The sequence below is a fragment of the Mytilus edulis genome, chromosome 9 (genome assembly GCF_963676685.1).
Source record: "Mytilus edulis chromosome 9, xbMytEdul2.2, whole genome shotgun sequence".
Taxonomy (NCBI): Eukaryota; Metazoa; Mollusca; class Bivalvia; order Mytilida; family Mytilidae; genus Mytilus; species Mytilus edulis.
The window spans coordinates 41,187,009-41,213,628 of NC_092352.1; the positions used below are offsets into that span (position 1 = coordinate 41,187,009).

At 32.2% G+C, this 26,620-nt stretch overlaps 2 long non-coding RNA genes across 2 annotated transcripts; one reads left to right on the top strand and one right to left on the bottom strand.

The window, feature by feature from the left end:
- Positions 1-10,846: 10,846 nt before the first annotated feature.
- On the bottom strand, positions 10,847-16,161 carry LOC139488336 (uncharacterized). Its single transcript, XR_011655992.1, has 3 exons — positions 15,969-16,161; positions 13,311-13,404; positions 10,847-11,811 (listed from the first exon to the last, which is right to left on the bottom strand). It is a non-coding gene; the product is annotated as an uncharacterized lncRNA (long non-coding RNA).
- A 5,729-nt stretch (positions 16,162-21,890) lies between these two features.
- On the top strand, positions 21,891-26,382 carry LOC139488337 (uncharacterized). The gene is made up of 4 exons (XR_011655993.1): positions 21,891-22,194; positions 24,312-24,510; positions 25,486-25,573; positions 26,175-26,382. It is a non-coding gene; the product is annotated as an uncharacterized lncRNA (long non-coding RNA).
- Positions 26,383-26,620: the final 238 nt, after the last annotated feature.

The window sequence follows — 26,620 nt, forward strand, 5'->3', positions numbered from 1 at the left end:
ATAAGACAATCATGACTAAAACAGTATTTAAAAGATACAGAAAGTTTGATATGCTGCTTTTAGGTGCTCTTGGAATTAACTTGCATTATAACTGAGCCTCCAACATGCCTTCAAACTTAACAATCACAAACCTCATTGCTAATATATAGAATACAATTGTAAGCCATCAATCAGAAAGTACCATACTAGTGTGTAGCCTACTAATTCGTTTTAAAATTTACTGTTTGCAATAGCATTAATTGTTCTAAATAATAAGGATGTTCTTATCCCAAGCATAAAAACGTAGCCGTATTTGACACAGCCTTTTTCAACTTTTGATCTTCAGTGCTGTACAACTTTGTACATTTTTCACTTTCGATCTTTTATATCTGGGCGTCACTGGTGAGTCTTGTGTGAACGAGGCGCTTTTTTTGGCGTATTGAATTTTAAACCTGATGCTTTTTGTTATCCATTAATCATGTGTTTCTTTGTCTAATACGTTCTCCTATTTATTTGTATTGTAGTCCTGTAATATTATGTTGTCATTTCAATGTTATATTTAACATTGCCATTAAAGTGCGAGGTTTGGCATGCCACAAAACCAGCTTCAACCCACCATTTTTTCAGGAATATGGCCATTGTTATATTATTGTTCGTTTCTGTGTGTTTTACATTTTAACGTTACGTCGTTTGTTTTCTCTTTTTTTGAGTGTAATTTCACATTGCGATAAGACGTGTCACGGTACTAGTTTATCCCAAATTCATGTATTTTGTTTTGATGTTATATATTTCTCGTTGGATTTTGTCTGATGCTTGGACCGTTTCTGTGTGTTACATTTTAGTGTTGTGTCGTTGTTCTCCTCTTATATTTTATGCGTTTCTCTCGGTTTTAGTTTGTTACCCCGATTTAGTTTTTTGTCCATGGATTTATGAGTTTTGAACAGCGGTATACTACTGTTGCCTTTATCTAAGTCTTAAAGAATGAACTGATATACGTCAATGAAGTCTGAATTAATAACTGGAAGGCGAAATATATAGCGAACGTTAAGTCAAAAGGTAACTGTGACCTATACATAGTATAAAGGAAATGTGGCGTGGTTGCAAATGATACATTTCTCCACCATAAAAATGATAAAACAGCTGAAAAAGACGTCAACAACTAAATGTCATTGTTGAACCTCTAGCAATGTGCAAAACCAACTCCGTAGTAAGTTATGAAAAGCATTGTCATTACGAATTTCGAAATAATTCATAATATCAAAACTTACTTTGCATTATTCCTTTAACTAAGCTTTCAAAGGATTAACAAAATGAAGCCAATTGGATATGACGCCATTTGTAAAATGAGCGGTGACCATCTTGAAAAAATTAACATTTTTGATGGCCAGCAGCTGAATTTTTTTAATAATCGTTAAGTCAACCTTCATTAAATTTCATGCTTGTATCACGATTTGCACAATTATTTCCATAATATCTCCCACTAATAAAAAGAAATATGAGAAAAAGAACTTTCACAATTTATTTGTTTTGGTTGTTTTTTGTTTAGTGTGTAAATAGCTCTAAACGGGCTAAATACATGCAAATCATAATAGTTTCGATAAAACAAATAGGAACTTACATTACATGAATATATAGTTATGAAAAGTACCAGGATTATAATTTTATACGCCAGACGCGCATTTCGTCTACATAAGACTCATCAGTGACGCTCAGATCAAAATAGTTAAAAAAGCCAAATAAATACAAAGTTGAAGAGCATTGAGGACCCAAAATTCCAAAAAGTTGTGCCAAATACGGCTAAGGTAATCTACTCCTGGGGTAGGAAAATCCTTAGTTTTTCGAAAAATTCAAAGTTTTGTAAACAGAAAATTTATTAAAATGACCATATAATTGATATTCATGTCAACACCGAAGTACTGACTACTGGGCTGGTGATACCCTCGGGGACGAAACGTCCACCAGCAGTGGCATCGACCCAGTGGTGTAAATAGTTATTAAAAGTACCAGGATTATAATTTTATACGCCAGACGCGCGTTTCGTCTACATAAGACTCATCAGTGACGCTGAACAGTGTCTGAGTTATAGCAAAACACATAATGAACTTAAAAAAAAAAACATGCAGACCAATGTATAAAGTCTTATTAGAGAGATTGTGATTGTCCTTAACAATGCATGATACATATTGTAACATCGTGTGTGGAACCTTTTAAAAACAAAACACGAATGACCTTAAATTGAACATGATTTTCCTGACACAAATGTTGAGTATTGCTGAAAAGCAATCAACATTTTCACGAACATTGTTTGAACAAATGTTGAAAATGAAACAGATATGGAAGATATATGAACAATCAAGGACACATAGACGATCAGACGTCTTATTCTCGGCTTAGTATATATCTAGGATTTTGATTGGTTAACGCACGTCGTTACAAAACCCATAGCCCTTGGGTGTTGCTAACCCATATCTCCGGACGTTGCTAACCGTTATCCGGGGAACTTCACGCAAGTTTTCCTTAGTTCCATGATTGCTCCTTGTGAAATATTGAATTCTGTAGATTATCCATGATGTTTGTAATTAAATATTTAATTTATTAACGATTTTGTCCTACTATGCCGATCATTTACACTCATTTCATTAAATGCATCACTTGACTGCCACATTGTCAAGGAATGGGACTACTGACCTAGCTATGCAAATTACCCACGTTGACGTCACACCATCTTTGGCGTAACGCTCACAACATTGAGCGCCAAATTTGACTCAATCCAGTTTCTCTGTCACCGTATTAAAAACGTCTTATATTTGACTACCTGTAGGATTCTACCAAAGGTAGTACCCTACACCCCGTAAAAAAACTTTTTTATATAATGAAAAAAACGTCGTTTTCGCGTTACACTTTGTACCCGAATTTCCATAAAACTCGCCCGATTCGGACTAAGACCAGGGATAAATTCGTTATCTACGTTCATATCCGTTATATGCTACGCCTCATGGTGTACTGGGATACTTCAGGGTGTTAAAATATCAATATCTACGGATATGAACGTAGATAACTGATAGTGTTATATCTATAAATTAACTGTTTACAAAACTTTTAATTTTTTCTACCTCAGGCATAGATTACCTTAGCTGTATTTGGCAACACTTTTAGGAATTTTGGATCTCAATGCTCTTCAACTTCGTACTTTATTTGGCTTTTTTTTTTTACTTTTTTGGATTCGAGCGTCACTGATGAGTCTTTTCTAGACGAAACGCGCGTCTGGCGTATATATAAAATTTAGTCCTGGTATCTATGATGAGTTTATTTATAGTAAGTATGCGTTTATAGGATTACGGAAGGCCCAAATGGTCGAAGTTTGCAACATTCTTAATTTTGCATCGGTATCACGCATGGCTTTTTAATGTGGTCATTTTATAAATTTTCAGTTTACAAAACTTTGAATTTTTCGAAAGAATTTTCTTATCCCCGGCATAGATTACCTTAGCCGTATTTGGCAAAAAAAAATGAATTTTGGATCCTCAATGCTCTTCAACTTTGTACCTGTTTGGCTTTATAAATATTTTGATATGAGCGTCACTGATGAGTCTAAATAAAGACAACAGTAGTTTACCGCTGTTCAAACTCATAAATCCATGGACAAAAAACTAAATCGGGGTAACACACTAAAACTGAGAGAAACGCATTAAATATAAGAGGAGAACAACGACACAACACTACGATGTAATACACACAGAAACGGACCAAGCATCAGACAAAATCCCACGAGAATAACAAATATAACATCGAAACCAAATACATGAATTTGGGATAGCCAAGTACCGTGACACGTCTTATCGCATTGTGAATTTACACTCAAAAATAAGAGAAAACAAACGACGCAACGTTAAAATGTAACACACACAGAAACGAACTATAATATAACAATGGCCATATTCCTGACTTGGTACAGGACATTTTTAAAGAAAAAAAATGGCGGGTTGAACCTGGTTTTGTGGCATGCCAAACCTCCCCTTTAATAGCCATGTGAAATATAACATTAAAATGACAACTCAACACCACAGGACTACAATATAAATAAATTGGAGAATACAATTGACAAAGAAACACACGAACAACAGCCAACAAAAGGCAACAAGTTGAAATTTTAATACGCCAGAAGTGCATTTTATCCACACAAGATCTACTAGTGATGCCCAGATACAAAAGTTTGAAAGCCGAAACAAGCACAAAGTCGAACAGCATCGAGGACCAAAAGATCAAAAAAGTTGTGCCAAAAACGGCCAGGGTTTTCTGTTAGTTACCAGAACATCCTTATTATTTAGAATAATTTATACTTTTGCAAGCAGTAAATTTATAAAATTAATAAACAAAAGCTGTACATGATAGAACTGAAATATTAACTAATTACAGGAAACAACTGAAATACATTACATAATCAGACATTTGCAAAACAAAATGTAGACACATCCGAATAAGTTTAAACCTCAACGCCAAGTGGCGTCATATTTGAAATTGTGAAAAATGACAAAAAAAATGATGATAACGTCATTTGAATTTGTAAAACAGATCATCAAAAAATGAAAAATGACGTCATTTGAATGAATATGATAGAATTAGGATTGATTTAAGATTATATTAGAACTAAATACTGATATTGCATTTAATAACAATGCACATTTTAATATTTATTAATAGCAAACTAAGGTATATATTATAAGCTATGTCCGGTTTGTTTTGAATCTTACTTCAAACGTAAAATATCGTACTGATTACGTTGAACAAAATGAAATCTAATAAATGAATGCGGTGATTATTATTATTTACCATAACACATAAATATAATAGAAAAGACGTCAACACATTTGACAAAATCCGATGAGAATTACAAATATAAAATTAAACATTTAAACAAAATACATGAATTTGGGATAGACAAGTACCGTAACACGTCTTATAGTAATGCGAATTCACACTCAGCAAAACAGTCACAGTCGGGAATAAGTCACGTTTGGTAATTAAAAGATTAGGCGACATAATGACAAACAACAATCTTACATGTGGTCAAAATGTCCTTAGCTAGTTTGGTCCAAGATACATCGTATGGATCCACCAATTCGTGATGGTGTCCATAAAATTTACGGAGTGTCAATTTTAATCTTTTCGCCTCATAACTTTGTTGGAGCAGTTTCTGCGTAAGGAGCACACTCCTGTATATGAAGTCCGTATAGTGTGAACAAACACGAGAATAACGTATCAATTGTGATATGTAAACACCATACGAAGGGGCAGAGGGTATGTTACTGCTGAGAAATGGGAAATTGATAATTGGGAAGTTGAAATCGTCCAGTTTATCATAGATTTTCGTGGGAAAATGCAGACGAAACGCGCGTCTGGCGTACTTAATTATAATCCTGGTTGGTACCTTTGATAACTATTTTTGAATAGCTCCACTCTAAACAGGCAACAGGCCGATCACAGTTACCAATGAAGTAGTTTCCGGCGATCACATTTTTTTTTCAAATGTTTTCATTTCTCTGAATTATTTGCAAAGATGCTAGTACTAGTAAGTTATTTTTCTTAAAAACAACTTCTACGTGTTTATTAGATGTCTTACTGATCATATTATCTCCTCAGTATTGTCTTTATTCAACAGTTAACTCGACCACACACATTATAATGAAAAGAATGTGATTGATAATGTTATTAACATGATTGCATTCTATCATCATATAAACAAATAGCAACAATATTCATTGACATTTTGTTTGAAAAAATATGAAAACAAAGATATTAAAAAATGAAAGAAGATGAATAAAATTAAGAAAATTAATGAAAATAAAACAAATAAATAAAAGTAATTAAAGAAATATTGAAGAGTGAAACAAGTAAAGCAAATTGAGTTAGTTCAATAATTTAAAAGTAGTTTAAGATAACTTTATATTGACGGGTGAGTGGATTTTTATACCCCTTTTTGTTCGTAGGTCTTTTAATTTCAATATTAACTTATAATTGAACTTTAACTAACTTACAAACCATTTAATTAAAAAAATCCCAAAATATCTTATTTGTTGATAAATACAAACACCTTCTTTCCCTTTTGCGGGCGATTCTATAGTTTAATTATAATTCATTTGTAAGTGCTTTCTACATATGGCAATATTAAAAGTGTTCACAATACAATACATATGTTATTACGAAATAAAGAATGGATAGAAACGGACACCAACGTACAGAAATTATAATATTTTAAGCTTCTTCCTTTAGAAAATAATTTTGTTTTATGTTTATTAAAGAAATAATGAAAATACATGATTTAACTTTTTATTTTGAAAAAATCTATACGTCCTTTAGATGTGAATAATTATGTTATTGAAAGGTACTTTTTTTTATTTGCACCTAATATAAAAACCTATATCAGACCTCAATCCTTAATAAGTCTTTCAAAATTCACGTGATTTACCCTGTGAATTTATACCGTGCTAGAAAATGCATTTTCGGCATTTATAATAATGGATCTTGGCGATGACGATGTTTTTCTTACACAAAATAAATTCTCTCAGGCCTTTGAAAACGAGGAATTGGTTGATTATGGATTTTTTTCGCACCATGAAGGTCTTGACTTTCTTAATTTGTCTGAGGAGGAGACTACCGTAGAAAAGACAGATACAGATGCTTCCAACAATTCATCAATACCAGGTACTTTTATTTGAATCTGAAGTCTTGCATTTTAGTATAATATTATAATATATATATATAATCGAGCAGTGGCCTCGAATTCTCATATCCTCGTAATTCTTCAATAAACTTCTATTTTAAGTTCATTTATTAAGATAATCACAAATTAAGTTGATGCACATTCCCTGATATGCACGGTTATTCAGTATATAGCCTTCCATTCAATCTATTACTACTAGTATATTGGTAAAAGTTCTGTTGTAGATTCTTTTGGCGAATGTGGGATTGTTTGATTGGTTTATTATTTTTTCCTTACGTTCAAAATACGGGATCGAGAACACATCATGGGATTTTCAAAATTCCAGAACAAATAAAGAAAACCAGTCAATTTGCTTACTGTCCATTTGTAAAGGGACAAAACTCGGAAACAGTATATAAGTGAAGCAACCAAAATTCAAATTAATCAGTGCTTTAAAATTTGTGGTAATAAGCAGTTTGTATAAATTTCATAACATATTAATACGGACGGACGGTACGACGGACAAGCTTAAGGGCATACGATACAGTTTTGATCCTGTATTTACAAGTTCATGAAAATTTGCATACAGGCTATTTTTTACCTGATTAAATCAAATATGTAATAAAAAATATACCTTCATGTGCTACTTTTTGCGTAAAATGAGGTCGAAATTTTGTATATTTGCTCGAAATTCAGATTTGTGGCCGTAATTTCTTTTTCGAAAGAAAGACATAACTTTTTTGTTATAAAAGATAAAAACAAATTGTTTTTTGTTAAATAATCGGTAATTTCTGTATTTTATAAATATCTTTAAAAAATATGCATTTTTTTATTCAGAAATGACTCATATTTATCAAATGCTCATGAATTGAGGAAAAAACGTAATTTTTTACTGCTTGTTTATCACAATTAAAAAAAATCCTCTATTTACAGTTTTATAAAATTTGGGTCACATAATCTCCCTGCAAAATGAAACCAAATGCCGTTTTGAAAAATAGGGGTCCATGAACTCGTTTTCACATTAAATCAGTTTGAATGATAAAAATCAGTCGAAAAATGCATCTCTTCCCGATATGTCACAGTTTGACGTCGCGAAAATAACAAATTACGTTAGCAACGTCATTACCTTCCCTGTAACTGTATCGTATGCCCTTAAGGTTAAACTTCATGCCCCCTCCACTGGGCATAGGACATTTGAGCGAAAAAGAAAAAAGCACATAGGGTCATTTGAGCGCCGACTTCATAGGACATTTGAGCGCCGGGATATTAACCTTACCTGAGTTTTCAGACAGGACATTTGAGCGAAATTTTCCCAAAAGGTTGCAAAGCAAGACTGAGGACGGATTGTACCGGAACCGTTATAATTCAACAGTTTTTAAATGTCCTATACTTTGGCGCTCAAACGTCCTTTTTTTTTCGCTCAAATGTCCTGTCAATGCGCTCAAATGTCCATTGCCGCCTCCACTACGGATCTCGAAAAATAGGCAGATCAATCATGACTTTACCGAATACTTTTTTTTTTAGATGAAATAAACAATAATTTTACCTGGTTTAGTCGTGCGTAAAGTGTATTTCGACATTTCTCTTCGAAAATCAACTTGTTTAATGGAATAAAACGTCTTATTTGTAAATTTTCTCTTTGTTCTCCGGAATAGGCAATATATTTTTTTTATCTACTCTACATGTGGAACATTTTGTGACAATAAATTAAGAGGAAGTTTATAACAATCATACCTTTAGTTTAATTGATAAAAAAAATAATGACACGGACTAGTCCAGTGGCCAGTTTCAATGTTATTAAAGTAACTGTACACATTCATGCATTTTAACATCGAGATAACCTTGAGGTAATTCCAATGTATTGCTATCGCATAACTTTGCTCACGTAACTTTGGTTTGGGATTGTAACCGATCTATTAATATGATAAATACGCTGATATTAACTAGTTCAAAACTAACATTCCTTATCGTGTGTTATAAATAAACACTGTGCGGGACAAATTTGCCATTCCGGTATCGGCAAATCTGACTTTGTCGGTTTACAAGATACCAAAAAAAAATTTTGCCCAGTGATAGATTATCAAAAAATTAAAAAAATGCCATATGTCCCAACTTGTCACTGTTGTCACTCTTGTCACTGCAGCTGATTAAAAGTACACTTCCCATGGGAAATTTGATAATTCCCATGGGAATATTAGAATTTCCCATGGGAACATTGAAAGTTCCCATGGGAAAAATTACTTTTCCCATGGGAAGTTTAGAGTTCCCATAGGAACTTTAAAGTTCCCATGGGAACATAAGTAAATTGTTTGTTCCCATGGGAAGTTCTAAATTTCCCATGGGAAACTTTAAATTTCCCAAGGGAATTTTTCTTCCCATGGGAACTCCTTTTCTTCCCATGGGAAAATACTTTTCCCATGGGAACAATATTTTTTCCCATGGGAACAATATTTTTTCCCATGGGAACAATATTTTTTCCCATGGGAACAATATTTTTTTCCCATGGGAACAATATGTTTTCCCATGGGAACAATAATTGTTCACATGGGAAGTGATATAACTAAAAAGAAAACATAAAAAAATCCTCTCATTGCATGAGTGAAGCAATTTCACAAAACGGACTAAGTTATTATGGTTACAAATATTTCTTTGTATCTTAATTGTAGAAATGTATAATTGTGTGCTCTACGATTTTTGTCTTAGCATGCTTAGTTGAAAGTTAATTGCTATGTGTCATAGTGCAAATCGAGTTTCAAAAATTTAACTACTATAAATTCAGAAATTATTGCTGTTTTTATTATTGTGAAAATAGTGACAGGGTTACACACAATAATATACACTTGCATATTTAAATTTTTTATGAACTAAACAGGATTATTCTAAATTTTGCACACAAAAAAATGATGAAATTGAGAAAAATCGCACTTACAATTGCTAGCAATAATTTCTGAATTTTCAGTATATAGTTTTGCATATTTAGCTTTCACACAGTGTTCTATGTTTATCCATTTGAATGTTTTTGTGTTTTTTTCATGCAGACATTTAAATGTTGATAGGTCTTGCTCATTGTTGACGGCTGTTCAGTCACTGGCTAAAAATACCTTTATCTCTGGTTTTTAGTTGTCTCATTGGCAATCACATACCATATCCTTACTTAATTTCAACACTTCTTAATTTAAGTTATGTACATTTGAGAATATCATTTTCAAAAAGAAAAAACTGTACAATTGGTATAACAAATAAGGCACTTGTGTTTTAATATTTCATCTTTCACTGAGATAACACCATCAAGTTAAAATGTATGAAACAAAAACAGAAAACTAAACTAACAGCAATAAAATAACTTAAGCAAGTGTCAATAAACCTGCACAAATAACATGAATAGTATATCTAAGGTCATAAGCAAGTGACAATAAACATGCAGCAATAGTATATCTAAGGTCATAAGCATAAACATGCAGCAATATTATACATTGTATATCTAAGGTCATAAGCATAAACATGCAGCAATAATATATCTAAGGTCATAAGCATAAACATGCAGCAATAATATATCTAAGGTCATAAGCAAGTGACAATCAACATACAACAATAATGTATCTAAGGTCATAAGCATTAACATACAGCAATAATGTATCTAAGGTCATAAGCATTAACATGCAGCAATGATATATCTAAGGTCATAAGCAAGTGACAATCAACATACAGCAATTATATATCTAAGGTCATAAGCATTAACATGCAGCAATAATATATCTAATTTCATAAGCATAAACATACAGCAATAATATATCTAAGGTCATAAGCATAAACATACAGCATTAATTATATTATTATTAATGCTGTATGTTTATGCTTATGACCTTAGATATATTATTGCTGTATGTTTATGCTAATATATAATATCTAAGGTCATAAGCAAGAGACAATAAACAGGTCTTGTATAAGAATATTAACAGTATCCGGGACAAGTTTGCAATTCCGCTGAGTGCAAAAGTTGTCACCTTAATTTTTGGAGTTAAGTCAAAATAAAGTTCATAACTTGATTGGTATTGGTTCTCTGATATTTGTCCTAAAAATGTTTGGCTCTAGCACCACTGTTGAAAAAGTGATTCCCCTTTTTTCAACAATTTCCTTAGAGGAAAAAGAGTTTTCCTCAAGGGAAAAGATTTCCCTTAGGGAATTTGCTGCATAATTAATTCCTTTGAGGAAATTCTTTTTCTTTTGAGGAAATTTGCCGCTTCAAATTTTCCTTTGAGGAAATTTCCTCTAAGGAAATCATTGTTCTTCAAATTTCCTCTAAGGAAAATTTTGAACATCAAATTTCCCTTAAGAAAATGTTTTTCCTCTATGGAAATTTCATAACAGTACAAACAGTATAAATATATTTTCTCCTAGACTGAATTATTGATACAAAAGATAATATAAACTTTAATACAATTTTTCATGGTGAGTATTAAACATACAAAAACAAAAGGCTGACTGTTTAACATGTTTAAGACAATACAATAATAAGCAAAACACTGAATATCATACTATTTGTGATGTTATTAATATTGTGCTTATATTTGTGCTTTATATATTAAATAAAATAAACACTTTTCATGTCAAATTAACTTGTCTTCTGTTTCAGCTGCTGTGTATAATTATTCTAACCCCTACAGAACAGTTCAGTGCATAAATAATTCCATCCACAAGACATCTTCCTTCAATTGGTTGAATAAATTTTGGCAACTTGTTCTTCAAACATCTTCTCTGTATATTTGATATGATGGAGAGCCATGTACATAATATTATGTACATGAATGGATAACGCATGTGTTTATTTCAACAACAAACATGACAAAGATACTATTTTTTTTCTTAATTTCTCCATAATCCATCAGTGAATATGTAGGTTGTTACATTTTACACCATTGTGTTCTTGTGCATCTTTGATAGTACTCCATTTTGTTTATAGCAATTTTGTAGAATTTTTTCTATTTCTTTTTCCAGAAAAACACACAATTGAGTTCATTTCACATTAATTAATCCAATTAGCACATTATGTAGAAAAGTATTAACAAATAAATTTCCTCTTCAGTATAGACTTGCAGGACCTGACGATGATCATAAAAACCAAGATATTTGACCTATAAATACACAAAATAAAAAAAATAAAGTTATAAACATGATAAATGCATAAAAAAACAGAAATATAAATAAGCTTATTTTATCATGTTTTAATTAAAGTCATAAGAAACCTCAAATTAAAAAAAAAATATGCATATGTTTTTTATAACTAAATGGATAGTTTTCATTATACAACTTAAGTACATATACTTTTTCCTGAGGAAAATTCTTTAATTTGTCCACATTTAGAAGAAGTTTACTTATTTTTAATTGCTTGCTTCCAGGAATCAATTCGCCGATACATATTTTCCATATGCATAGTGACCCGAGCGTAACCCTCCTCGTAAAAATCCGGTGACCACAAAATATGCAAGGATCTGTCATTGAAATAAACAAATAGCTGATTATACATGTTAAACACGTGCTCAATACCCATGCTTTTTGGGATTTGTTTACTATAAGGTGACAATCGGTAAAACTCAGCTTCAAAACACAGCATTTAATGAGCAGCATTATTTGTTAAATCATAACAAACAGAGAGAAAAAAAATTGACGATTTATATGATATACTTGTGAATGAAGTTTATGATGTATACATGCATTGGTTCAAAAATTGGACAAACTTTATTTTTCTTCACTCACTCGTTTCATATGACTTTAACATTTGAGAAACTTTCATTTGATATTCTTACTTGTCATGCTTTATATGAGTTAGAACTCTTATTTCAGTGCTTTGTGTCCAAGATTTAATATTCGTTGTTTAGTGCCTTGCAGTGATATTTAAAATTTAGCCACTTGCAAAAGTTGTTATAGAATGTTCATATGTTGTGTTATTTGAACCACTGTCCTATATTATGGTCAGGTAAGAGGTTGAGTGCTCACAGACATGATTTTTTTATTATTAATTGTTATTGTTTTTGAACATGTTGAACTAAATTGGATTGTTTAAATCTTTTCATGTTGGGATCTTTATTGGCTGACCTATAAAGGACAGTGGCGGATCCAGAGGGGGGGTTCCGGGGGTTCGCACCCCCCCTTTATTTTGGCCGATCAATGCATTTGTATTGGGACATATGTTTTGCAACCCCCCTTTGCCCTGGGATAGCACCGCCCCTTTGGAAAATTCCTGCATCCGCCCCTGAAGGAAGTGTTGTCTCATTATTGAAGGCCAGTCCATCATTGGCCTTTAATTTCTTGCATCCACTTTTTTTTTAACTCTAGTGGATAAGTCACTCATTTACCATACCACATCTTCTTATTTTTATAAGAGTCATCATTCAAAGGCAATTACTTTTATCATGTTTATTACTGTAATTCAGAAATCATCCAAAGGTTTTTAGTAATGTGAGTAATGTAAAAAATCATATTTTGATAACAGAAACATATACATATATATCATGTATATATAATTGATGCAGATTTTTTTAGTAATCACAATGAGTTGTCATTTCCCTAAAAAATCACAATAATAAATGCTAGCAATAATTTCTGAATTTACAGTATATAGAAGTGGTCTTACCATTTAGGCCTTGTTGTATTCTGTTTATCTTGTTTTGTCGCTCATTTCTATTGAAACTGTTTATATTTTTCTTTATTTTTCTATATTTCTTGTCCTATAAAACATGAAAAGGGTAAAAACTATTATTAAACATCAGTATTTTCTTTATATACAATAATACTTAATAAGAATGGAATATTTGTGCTATTTCATTTCACAAACTTTTTGTCAGTCATGACTTTCAAAGACTTTCACCCTGGTCAATAGTTTAAAAAACAAACATTCCCATACTTTTTCTTCTTGTTCGTACCAATTTTTCATTGGACAACAAAAACATGATTCAACTATTCTTCTATGATTTGTTTTGCTTGACTACGTTAAACTCTGAAATATTGTTTACAGTATAATCTGTATGTGTCTCACTCGTCAAAATTTCAAATTAATATATAAAATAACCAATAAGAATGCTATGCATGGCTCAGCTAGATACAAACATACACTTTAAACCCTGAACAGTTGGGACAAGTATGGACACAACGTTCAAGCTGGATACAACTCTGAATTTTAAATTTGGATTGTGATTCAATAGTTGATGCAGCATAGGTTTCTGACATTGAATGAATGTGGTCCAAGTACTTAAAAATTTTAAATTGACAATTAACCTCTAAAATGTTCCAATATTCAAAATCTTAATACATGGTTAGATGCAGCATATCAACATGATCAAAGAACCCAAATTATTCATTTTTTGATGAAATCAAATAAAGTTCAATTTTGGACCCTTTAGATCTCAATGTGGACCAATTTGATAACGGGCCAGAATATCAAAAATCTAAATGAATGGTTAGGTTTCGGCATATCAAAGAACCCCATATATTCAATTTTTTGGAAATCAAACAAAGTAAAATATTGGACCCCAATTTGGACCAACTTGAAATTTGGGCCCATACTAAAAATCTAAGTAAATATTCAGATTCAGCATATTAAAGAACATCAAGAATTTAAATATTATCAAAAATCAAAATAAGTTTAATTTTGGACCCTTTGAACCTTAAGATAGTCTTAGACCAATTTAAACAGGACCAAAAAACTAGGAATCTAAATACACAGTTAGATTTGGAATATATATATATATCAAAGTACCCCAATAATTCAATTTTCTATAAAATCAAACAAAGTTTAATATTGGCCCCTTTTCGCCCCTAATTCATGTAATTCCTAAACTCTGGACAAAAACTCTGGTCACAAACCCTGTGTTTGAGTTTCATAGATTTCTGTTAAATTATACTTAAAGTAATTATGCGAAAACCAAGTGTCTTTGGACTACGACTACTACATGATAAAATTGAGAATGGAAATGGGGAATGTGTCAAAGACCCCATTTTTTGGACTATCAATGCATTTGAATGGGGACATGTAATTACCCCCCCCCCCCCCTTTTTTTTTTGTCCTGGGTTAGAAACTCCCTTTTTAGAATGGTTGGATCCGCCCCTGAATGGGTCTATAATTAAGTTTGACAACTTCTGACATACTACTTTACCAAAAAAATTGACACATTTCATCCAATTTAATTTCATCCTTTACTTGCTATTTCATCCATAATATTTTCAAGAGCTTATTTTCAGTGGACAACAACAAATGGAAGTTTTTAACGACCTTGACTGGCTATAATATATATATAGCACTTGTACGGTCGTTCCAGTGGACATATTTCATACCAGATTACCTATTCTTTTTATATATATGACAATTATTGTTCAATCTGATACAAGTACCTATAATGCACAGTATTTTGAACAGCTTCAAATATATGGGGTCCGTAGTAATACCGCAAATTGACCTCCTTAGTGCACTAAGAACAAAAATGTGCACTAAGAACAAAAATGTGCACTAAGGACCTGATGGAATGATACAACTGTTACAAAGGACATGGCATATAAAAATAGACTTTGTAAAAATTCATAATTTAATATGGTATGATTGCCTTTTACAGCTGACTATGCGGTATGGGCTTTACCTCGGGCTTTGCTCATTGTTGAAGGCTGTATGGTGACCTAGTATGGTTGTTAATGTCTGTGTCATTTTGGTCTCTTGTGGACAGTTGTCTCATTGGCAATCATACCACATCTTTTTTATATTGGCTCATTGTTGAAGGCCGTAAAGACCTAAAGTTGTTAATGTCTGTGTCATTTTGGTCTCTTGTGGACAGTTAACTTGTCTCATTGGCAATCATACCACATCTATTTTATATATTGTTGAAGGCCGTAAAGACCTAAAGTTGTTAATGTCTGTGTCATTTTGGTCTCTTGTGGACAGTTGTCTCATTGGCAATCATACCACATCTTCTTTTTTATATTATCATGATTATTATGAACAATTTCTTTAAATTAAAAATGGATATATGTAATAAAAAGAAGATATTTCAAGACCTTTTTTTCATTTATATTCAAACAATTGTCAACAAATTGTTTGTGACTTTTTGTCCTATCAACTTTGTTACTTTATGTCTGAGTCAGACATGTGTCTGACTTTTTGTCCTGTGACTTTTTGTCGGAATGTCCTGTGACTTTCTGTTCGTTTACCTTCCATCTTAATCAGTGAACTGAATAACTGTTTTTTTTTCAGAAGTCCAGGGAGTGTTAAAAAAATCACATGTGCAAATTGAGAGTCAACACTTACACAGGGACTACACAATACTTTTTCAGAATGTCAGCAAAAAAGAATCACTGGTGACAGGGGAGTGTAACCGATGAATCAGATAAGATTTTCCCGGTACGTCTAAACACCGCTCAGGAGGACCTCCTGAGTGCACACATGCAGGGCATACAAAGTGCACTCATGACAGACCCTATATAGTCGTCGTATCTACACACATGATGGATGTATATATTCGTATAAAAAATTGTTTTAAAAAAGAAAAATATTTAGAATTGAAGGACTTCAAAAAAAGACAGTCAATTTGTAAATTAAGAATAAGTGCTCACTCTTTAAAAATTGAGACAGACAGATATTCAAAAAAGCATATAGAAAGATCTCAGCGTCTTTGTTCTAATTGCTCACTTAGTAAAGTTGAAGATGAGCTTCATTTCTTATTAGAATGCCCTCTTTATGATATTCAAAGGGACGATTTTTTAAAAGACATTTCTAACAATTGTTGTAATTTTACAAATTTAAATCAATCTTCTAAATTTGTATGGCTCTTGACCCAAGAAAATGTTACTCTTATGGAAAAACTGGGCTGTTATATTTGTGACTGTTTTGAATTAAGGAGATCAGGTATGAACACTGACACTAAGTCAAGTAAATAATTTGAGAATTGATACATATACATGTATAATGTAATTTTATTATTCTTTTATTCACAATATATACAATGTATGTGGTTTTTAGCTTGATTCTGACCAATGCTTATATTCCAAATATATATGTATATGCCTCTATTGTTGTTGTTACCAATTATGTAAATCAATTGTATCTGATTTTATGCCCTTTATGGGCCCTGTAATTTGGGAAATAAAAATATTCTATTCTATTCTATTCTATTCTATTCGTTATAGATCGTTATACACTTCTCATTTTAGAGTTAAATTTGCAAGTAACTGCTGGGGATCCTCTTAAGATTTTAAAATAATAATGCTAAAAAGCACCCTTGCCTTGCATACTGAGATGGTAAACTGGTGTGTGTCAGTATTTTGATATAAAACTGCGTAGGTTCATATCGTTTGATACAACGTTTGGTTGGGTATTTTTTAAGGATCGTTGTAAAATTATATCTAAATCTTTGTTAAAATACGATTTTAAATTGTTCAATTCTTTCTATTTCATAATTTTGTCAAAGTCTTCTTTTTAAAGTTTTAAATTTTAAAGAAAAAATGAATATTCCATTTTGATTTGGAGAAAATCTTTTTGAACTGTTATGACATGGTCACGTGTTGCAAAGCTGATTACAGGTAACTATAACATACAGTAATTTTCCATTACGACAGTGCGTGTATTCTCGGGTGTGTATAACGTATAGTTTTCTAGAGAACATCCTGTCTACGTGTAATACAGATTGGTGACATTATACAACATTTCTTTTGTTAAATGTGATAAGGTATCTGTGTCCATTCCCTATTTCAACACCACTAATTTTACGAAGAAAAAAAAATCCAAAAATAATTTATATGAAATTAAGAAGAAAAGAAGCAAATATAAACTTCAGTAATTACGCATTGAGTAAACATAATTTCAATATTGCATGAACAAATCCGTGAGAAAACGTATACATGTATGAATTAAGATGTGTTTAAAAAGACCCATTGGCTTTAGATCACACTAGGACCTACGATAACTAGAACTAAGCAATGGTTGATCCAGAAATGTTCATAAGTGGGGACTCATTGCCTGCCTTAGAGGGGTCACGTCCAGTCATGCTTCCGTGATTCCCTTTATAATCTACCATTTGTTTCCCAAGATTAAGGGGGTGCTGGAAAAAAACGAAATCCGCCTCTGCTAATTGGGAAGTCATTTGGTCTGATAAACACATATATATATAAATATACCTCTGTGGCGGATCCAGCAATTTGAAAAGGGGGGCCCAACCCAGGACAAAAGGGGGAGGGGGTGGTTCCAACCATATGTCCCCATTCAAATGCATTGATCGTTCAAAAAAGGGGTGGTTCCAACCCCCCGAAACCCTCCCCCTGGATCCGCCACTGATACCTAGTATGCATATAATTAAGAACAGCTTTAAATATATGAATATATAATATAGGCTTATACCTAAATAATGATAATTCTAAAACATTTACTTGAAATGTTTTTATATAAGGTAATCTGGCGCAATACCCGCAAGGGTAGTCGCCATTAAACTCTATTTAGTAGTAGTAGTATATGCGTATAAAATAATGGTACGTCTAAAAACCGTCCAGGATCTCCTGGTTGCACACAGGACATTAAGTAACTTAGGACATGTATATATAATAGTGAGAGTTCAGGGTTTACATTCGATTGATAACTTATTTTATAATTTTGTAATTTTTGTTTTGATAAAATCAGAGACACATAATACATATATTGAGACATATATAATACATGGACATATATACATGTGTCTCTGAAAAAATCAAACCATCTTTTAAGAAGTTATTTCAGTTTGAATCGACTGTCTTTTGCATTAGGATTCCAAAACGTTAATGTCATTTACCTGCAAATATCTTTTAGGCAGAAAGAAACATTTATATTCGGTGATTTTTACACTAAACTTTTCGTAATTTGTTTTGAAAATATTAAAAAGTACATGTACATCGTTTTTTCAAGATTTGTATAGTAACTGGTTTAATTAAGTCGCCTTGATGAAATTTAAATTGCGAAACGCTAATTAATAAACTATCTATCTATCGGTATGCGCCGTTATTTAGGATACGTCACGGATGACCGATGGTCATATTTAATACGATATACCAATCATCATTTGAATTTGTCAATTGATCTTTAATAATTAGGACTAATTGGTGATGGCAGAGAATATGTCGCTGGTGATGGTTAAAAACATATAGAAGTAAACTTTGCAAAAAAAAAGGTTTCCTTGGAAAAAATTATGAAATTATATGAATATGCTAAATATTTTTTTTCTTTCCGAAATAATAATTAAAGACGTTTAGAAATAACAAATTTTCACAGTTGGGAGATTTTCAATTCAAGTTATTTCATTTTGAAAACGTTGAAAAATATAGATCTTATTCGATGTACAATGTGGGCCGCTTGGAGATCAACTTGTGAAACCCTGCTTAATGAAGGTTTGTCTACTTTCGTCTTTTTATATTGCCAAACATTCTATAATCAAGGATTTGTACAAGGCCTTGTTATAAAATAATGAATCTTATCGCCAATATCACCATAATTACATAAAGAACAGATACAATATTCTCCTAAAGAGTTTGCCATCTAACAATTCAAAAAGAAATGTTGAGTCGAAACTGAGGTACTAAATCTATAAAAAGAATCACTACTTTAGTCGAAATTAAACTGTATATATATTCTTTTTTCAAAACTCCTGAAATAGTTCAACATTATCTATAGAGAGCTTACATATGCAAATCTTTTTTAGAAGTATGTGAGCGTAAATAAAATTTGTTTATTACCCCCGCCCCCTATTTTTCCTTGTATAGAATTTAATTGTAAACGATTTTCTTTCTTAATTTGTGCTGAGACTACTATAACACATGTGTTATAGTAGTCTCAGATTTGTGTTTGCTCATTAACTGGGGTTCAGCATGCTGTCAAAAAAAAATGTCTCCTTGTGTATAAGTTATTGATAAAAAAAAAATTGAAGCCTCCAGAAGAATAACGGTACGTCTAAACACCGCTTGAAGGGCCTCCTGATTGCACTCATGACATACGAAGTGCACTCAGGACCTTTATAGTCATCGCATGTACAGGATGGATGCATATATTCGTTATATACGCTTCTTATTTTAGAGTTAAATTTGGTAGAATTGGAACTTAGATAGATATGTTAATTCTTATAAAATAATGAGGGCACGTGTCACTGATTACACAACTACTGAGCCATGAATTATCCAATCAACAAAATTGATTGGATTATCTTTATTGTTTATAGATTGTGTTGTTAGTACAGTGTGACCATGCGGGAAGTAATATTGTGACGTTTAAAATGAATATCACGAGGTTTTAAGATTTTCGTATTTTATTAAAATTTCGTTCCATAAATTTTTAAGTTTTATTCTTAATTTTATAATCCTGTCCTGGACCCGCAGTAATTAATTCTTTGCACGAGTTTGAAAAGGGAAATAAATGTTCATACTTTTAAAGAATTTACATTAATTAAAGATTTGTATATGGAATCCGTTCTTAACTGTAAAAGCCGTACTTTTCAAACAATCAAACTCATATACATGTAGTTAGATGTTATTTCTCATTTTTATGGAACTTGTCCAGGAATCTCATTTTTGAGTTATACGAATGTTTTAAGAAATCCGCATTTATTAAGGTTTTTTTTCTCTAATTAAAGTCGTTTTGTCCAGTTTCAGAAGCCTGAAACGAATTTCAATGTGAAAATAAATTTTGAAAATGAACTTTTCACCGTTTTCGTCTCCGTTTTTTGAAAATTATGATATTTTGGGTATAATTATTTCTAAACAATATGTAAGTTAGATTGTAGTAAGATTCTTAATTTAATTTGAAAAAATGATTTTTGTTACAGCGAGAAAGACTATTTCGAAGACAGTTTATTGACACGAAATCCGTTCAAGCCACGACTAAGTTTTCGTATAATGGTTTGTTGAGAATAAAGATATACAAATTCAATAAAATTTGATATTCATTCAACATTGTGTTTGTTGAAAAACCTGATTTAGAGAGAGAGAGAGAAAAGAATCACAATGAAAAACAAAAATCGAACTTGTTACAGAAAAAACGCAACTATATATAAAATAATTTTCTTTATTCGTGAACTGCAAAACACAACAAATATATTTACCCGTCATCATGAAAAATAAACTGAAAAAGTACATCGAATGAGATATTTTATTTTTTCTATATGCAAATTCATGTTAAAGGTAAAACTGAACTAACAATACAATTCATAAAAAAACAATAAAGATAATCCAATCAATTTTGTTGATTGGATAGTTCATGGCTCAGTAGTTGTGTAATCAGTGACACGTGCCCTCATTATTTTATAAGAATTAACATATCTATCTAAGTTCGATTCAGGCGCGGATCCAGAGGGGGGTTCCGGGGGTTGGACCCCCCTTTTTTGGCCGATCAATGCATTTGAATGGGGACATGTAGTTGAACCTCCCCTTTTGTCCTGGGTTAGGACCCCCCTTTTTAAACTGGCTAGATCCGCCCCTGCGATTTCAAATTCTTCCAAAATTTAATTCTAAAATAAGAAGCGTATAACGAATATAAACATCCATCATGTGTGCAGATACGATGACGGTAATGGGTCCTGAGTGCACTTTGTATGTCCTGAGTGCACTCAGGAGGTCCTGAGCGGTTGTTTAGACGTACCCGAAGAATAAATCATTTCCTGAACCTAAAATACATTTATCTGTAATTAAAGAAAATCAAAACGTGATAATTCATCTGTGGTCCGATAAAACGTATTCTCGATGTTGAGGTATTGACGATATACAATCACATTTATCAATATACAGCAAGTAAGTAATTTGGGGTTGAATGCCAGTAGATCAGAATTTGTTAATTGAACTTTACCTGTTTAAGGGGCACTAGCTGCCAAATTCATGTTCTTCATCGATTTTAATAAAATTCACATAACGTGTATATAGTGTTGAATTGTTTATTAAAATGTTACGCACAATCTTGGCTGATATGCATAAAACCATTATATTTCATGACACTGCATGAAAAAGAAATTGACTTATCGTATAATACCAGAACCAGAGACATATATATTGTATCTAATATCTCTGCCAGAACTGAAAAATAAACTACATAGTCCACATAAGAGGGTATGGATGTGAAGTAACAGAATAGAGGACAAAGAAAAAAAAGGAATAAAGAATAGTGAAAGAAAGAGAATAATGGAAAAAAGTGTAAGTTATTTTAAAAATATAACTAAAAAAAAGAAGACAGAAAAAAAGACACCCCCCTTCCGAGACGAGCCTTACATGCACTGTTATTTGACGCTGCCGAGTTATTTTGAGATTAAGACATGTATTAGTAGTCAGCCCGTAAAGCCTCTTTCGCCAATTTGAGGATTAGACCAAGGTTAATTTTACGGCGGCTCATTTATTTTGGCTTAGAAATAAACATAATTGACAAGTTTCTTTCCCCTGCATTCTCGATCCCACATGTAAATAGCACGGTGATTTCAAATAAGACATTGATACATTACAACACTTGCCGTCAGTATTTGAATATATTGATTAAGAAGGTATAGAAGATTAATGCACGCACACTATTATCCACCACTGGCCTAAATAGTTAGTCCGCAAACAACGAGCTCATAAAAACCTAGCACTTTGAACACAGCCACCGGCATGATGTGAATCTGAAAGCTTCCCACTTAGCCACTATCCATTTCTATCCATAGAAAACTTTTGCTATTCATTTATCAAAAATGAAATATGTTGATATTAATGGTATATAAGAATTATATGGGAATTCAAACCATTCCTATTGCAAGTGATAAAACTAAATTTATATCGGGGTGATTGAAATGAGGGGAAAAAAAGGGGGACCAGGAGTTCAGGGCCCCCTGTTTGGGAAAAAAATTTGGTTGATTATACATGGAATCACTGATGCATGTCAGGAGCAGGTCCCTCTTAGGCAGTCGGTGGGCCCCCACTTATGAAAAATTCTGGATCCCACCACTGTGGTCTTCAGTTGTATTATCTTTTAAAAAAAAATTACACCTGTATAGTGAGGGGTGATAGGACCAGGATTTCGGGATCCGGGAATTCTTTATTCGAATTTTGGGACGTTGGGATTATGTTGTTTTTAAGCTGGGATTTTGGGATTAGGAGCCCCCCTACCCTAGCTCCCTCTATAGTGTATATTCTAAAGTGTAAATCAAGGGAAAATAATGTTAACTATCTGTGCATTGGGAACTATTAAAAGGTATTTTGGGGGGAAGAAAGAAGGGAGGGTGAGTCCATGGCAGGTAATCCCCACCCCCTTCAATTTGAGAGTATGCTATTATCTTGTCAACGGTCCATATCCCCACCCCTAAACCATATATATATTCTTGAATGGGACGATAAAACAAATCAAATGAAATTAAAAGGAAGTGTTTGGGGGTTACCCCACCCTGTTCAATTTGATAATGTGCTATTATCTTGTGAACGATCCAGATCCCCACCCCTAAACCATATATATTCTTGTGGGGGACAATAAAATTAATAAAATAAAATAAAAAGGAAGTCCGTCCCCCTCTAGTAAGTAGTTTGAAAACTTGTAAACGGTCAAGATCCCCACCCCTAAACCATATATATATATTCTTGTATAGAACAATAAAACAAATAAAATGAAATACAGGGAGAGTCCATGGGGGTCACCCCCACCCCCACATGTTTGAGAAACTTTTAAATGGTTGAGATTCCCAGTGGGTAGGTTAAAAAATTCGAGATTCCTGTTTCCCACCCTCAAACCATATATATTCTTGTATGAGACAATAAAATAAACCAAATGAATATAGGACCATCCCCTTTGTCTTGGGTTGGGAACCCCCCTTTTTAAAATGGCTGGATCCGCCCCGGCATACCATCTAGCTAGCTTTAAAGGCTATAATAATATGAAATCAAACAAGGAAATTAACAGTGTAGGCAACTGTTTTGAATTTAAAAAAAAAGCCTTTTACATATATATAACAATGTTAGATTTTTTGTGCATTTATTTTTGCTTACCGTATTTTCAATAATGGACAAAATTGCATGATTGAATATTGTAATTTGAGAAAAATCAGCATACATGTTATAAAATGGGAAGTGGAAACTGGGAATTTGACAAAGACACAACAACCCAATCAAAGAGCAGACAACGGCCGAAGATCACCTATAGGTCTTCAATGCAGTTTGAAATTTTCGGCACTGGTCTTCAGCTCATAAATATGTATCAGAAATGAAAATGAGATACAGCTTTCAGTTGTATTAATAAAAACCTCACAATAAGTTCTGAATATCAGAATATACAGTATTGCAAGATTCTCTCAAAATGTACACATAGAGCTGAAAAACTGTAAAATTAATCATGCTTATTTAACATTAAAGTCCATGGAGTCCATCTAAATATGCATACTCTCGAAACAAAGGAATATAAGTATGCAATAGACATCAAGTTTTCAAAAATTAGAGTATCTATGCCATTAATTTACAACAAGATCTTCAATCAAGTAATAATTTCGGTTTGTTGTTTAAATATTTCGGAGGTTAGTATGACCTCTTTTTTGGTGATGATGTTTTCGTTTTAAAGTTGGGAACATTGTTTCTACCAACAAAAATAAAAACACAAAGTCAATCTAGAATTATGTTTTTATCATTTTTTTATGTTTAGGTTGTCAGCAAGATGAAAAGGACAAGTACGCAGTTCAAAATTCAAAATGTGGATAAGCTGAGGTTCAAGGTCTTACCTTTGCAGATTTTCATATTTTGCATGAATGAATTCAAAGGTTATATGATGGACGGCAGAGAAAGAAAAAAACAACTTTTCAATTATCCTGCTCCTGGATAAATGTAAAACATCTTGTTTTTTGGTAAGTTTTAGGCTCTGTTTTGATAGTGTAAGTGCATTCATCTGTCCAGTCTTTCCTCTAAATTGTAAGTTTTTGGTGAGTGTTCGCCATGAATTTCAGTAAGTAACTTGTGGATTTACATGTATATATACTCAAAATTTAGTACTATTATATTAATGGGATTTTAGCATGACATCCTGCCAAATACTTGTTAATCATGTTTATGTTCCAGAACATACAAATATTTGGACTGTACGCATACAGTCTGCCCAATTTTAAGAAGTTGGTCAAGTTTATTAGAAACAAATGTACAGTACAGATCAACATAACTGAAATCTTTAATAGATTAATACAAAAAGTTTAATTGCAGTTAAAATAAAAACACAGGTTTGGTCGAGCTGGTACCAGACAGTACAAGTATACTTAAATGGTCTGACTGTACACATATGGTGGGACTGTAAGTTCTGGACCGTAAACGTAAGATCCAAATACTGATATGGTCTGGAACATTTATACATGTCTTAAAATTAATATCAAACACATTGGTGTTTTTGAACTTGGTATGATCTATATGTCAGTGGTGCAGGTTTTATTTGACCTTGATCTCATTTTCATGGTTTATTGATCAGTGTTTTTGTGATTTGGACTATTTTTCTTAAACTATAAGTAATAGGTCAACTATAATTGTTGTATTGAAGCCTTATTAGCTGTATATGTCTGCCTGGCATGGTTCATTTGACATTGACCTCATTCTCATGGTTCATTAGTCTTTATTTATTTATCTTGGTTAATGTTAAGTTTATGTGACAGTTGTGATAAAGCTTTATACTTAGGACTATCAACATATTATCAATGATTAGTAAAAGAAGGCAAGACATTTCAGGTGTGCACTCTTCTTTTTAAACACACATTAATATACATCATGTACATTAAACAGCAAAAAAAATATTGATGCAAGATGCCATTCAATAATAACTTTTACTCTTTTATGTATAGGACAAGAAATATAGAAGATACAGAGAAATTATAAACAGCAGAAATGATAGGCAATTTAAAATTTGCAGAAGCAAACTAAACCTAAATGGTAAGACCACTTTTATTTTTTTTTTTAAAGTTGTTGATTACTATGAAAATTAAAAAGATGTGGTGTATTAAATATGAAAACTATCATGGCTTTAAGAAAGCAATTGTAGGCCTGTGACGACCTTCAATAATGAGAAAATCCATACCCTATAGTCAAAGTAGGCAGTTATAAAAGACCCAAAGATGAAAAATTGAAACAATCCAAACTGTAAAACTAATTGCCTAGTTTATTACAAAATAAATTACAAAAAATAAATATGACCGATATGAAACAACAACAACAACAACCACTACATTTTAGTGTCAGACTAAACTTACAAAAACTACAGGCTCTGAACTTTGGACAGGCACAATAGGAATATGGCAACCAATGATGTTAATTTCCTGCAAACACAGACTGGACTAATGTAAATCAACTTATTTTTTTGCGAATACTTTATTTTGCATTTAATACTTTCTAGTCTACATCACAGCTAATCATTTTTTGCGAGGTTCAAGTTTACTTAATGTATTTTAATAAAGAAAGATACATATGAAAAACATTTATTGCTGTTTCTCTCTCCATTTATAACATTTTATTTGTTTATTTTGTGTATTTATAGGTGATCAGACATCTTGGTTTTCATGATCAATAGGTCATTACTGAAGAGGAAACTTAAAGTTGAAATTTATTTACAAAGTGCATAATTGGATTAATTTGAACTGGAATGTGTGCTTTCCTGCAAAAAAGAAACAGGAAATTTCATCATTATCACATGATAATGCCCATAAACAAAATGGAGTTCTATCATAGATACACAAAAACACTATTGCATAAAAGCAACAACATATTATATATATTAATCGAAAGAAAGGAGAATGCAGAACAAATACTATTTTGTTGTTGAAAAAGGAACACCAGTTTTATCCACTCATTTACATCGCTCCCTCATATCAAATATACGGAAGAAGATCTTGAAGAACAATTTGCAAAAATGTTTCCTCTTAGAATTGAAGGAAAATGTTAAGTGAATGGAATAATGTATTCACTGAATTCTTACGTAGTGGA